This window comes from Aplysia californica, unplaced genomic scaffold, assembly GCF_000002075.1.
Source record: "Aplysia californica isolate F4 #8 unplaced genomic scaffold, AplCal3.0 scaffold00158, whole genome shotgun sequence".
NCBI classification, from domain to species: Eukaryota; Metazoa; Mollusca; class Gastropoda; order Aplysiida; family Aplysiidae; genus Aplysia; species Aplysia californica.
This window is the reverse complement of record NW_004797428.1, coordinates 195,467-195,755: the sequence shown is the minus strand read 5'-3', so window position 1 is coordinate 195,755 and position 289 is coordinate 195,467.

Genomic DNA, 289 nt, shown 5'->3' with positions numbered 1-289 from the left:
TTCCCCCTCCCCCCACCTTCCCCTTGATGCCACAAAGATTACGTCAACGACACACAGGCTGGCATGTTTGCACTCTCTCGACGACTTCCGATTTTTTGCTGGATGTGTTTGATTGCCGCGATCGTTTCGGCAAGATTTTTCTGAGTGACTGTTTCTTTTTCGTTCAATGAAGGTGATTATGCGTCGCTATCGACACAAATTAGATGACTGAGCAAGCGGAATTAGACCCTTCCTGTCCTGACCAATCTGGGCTGAGAAGAAAACAGTCGTGCCTGCTCTAACGGCCACC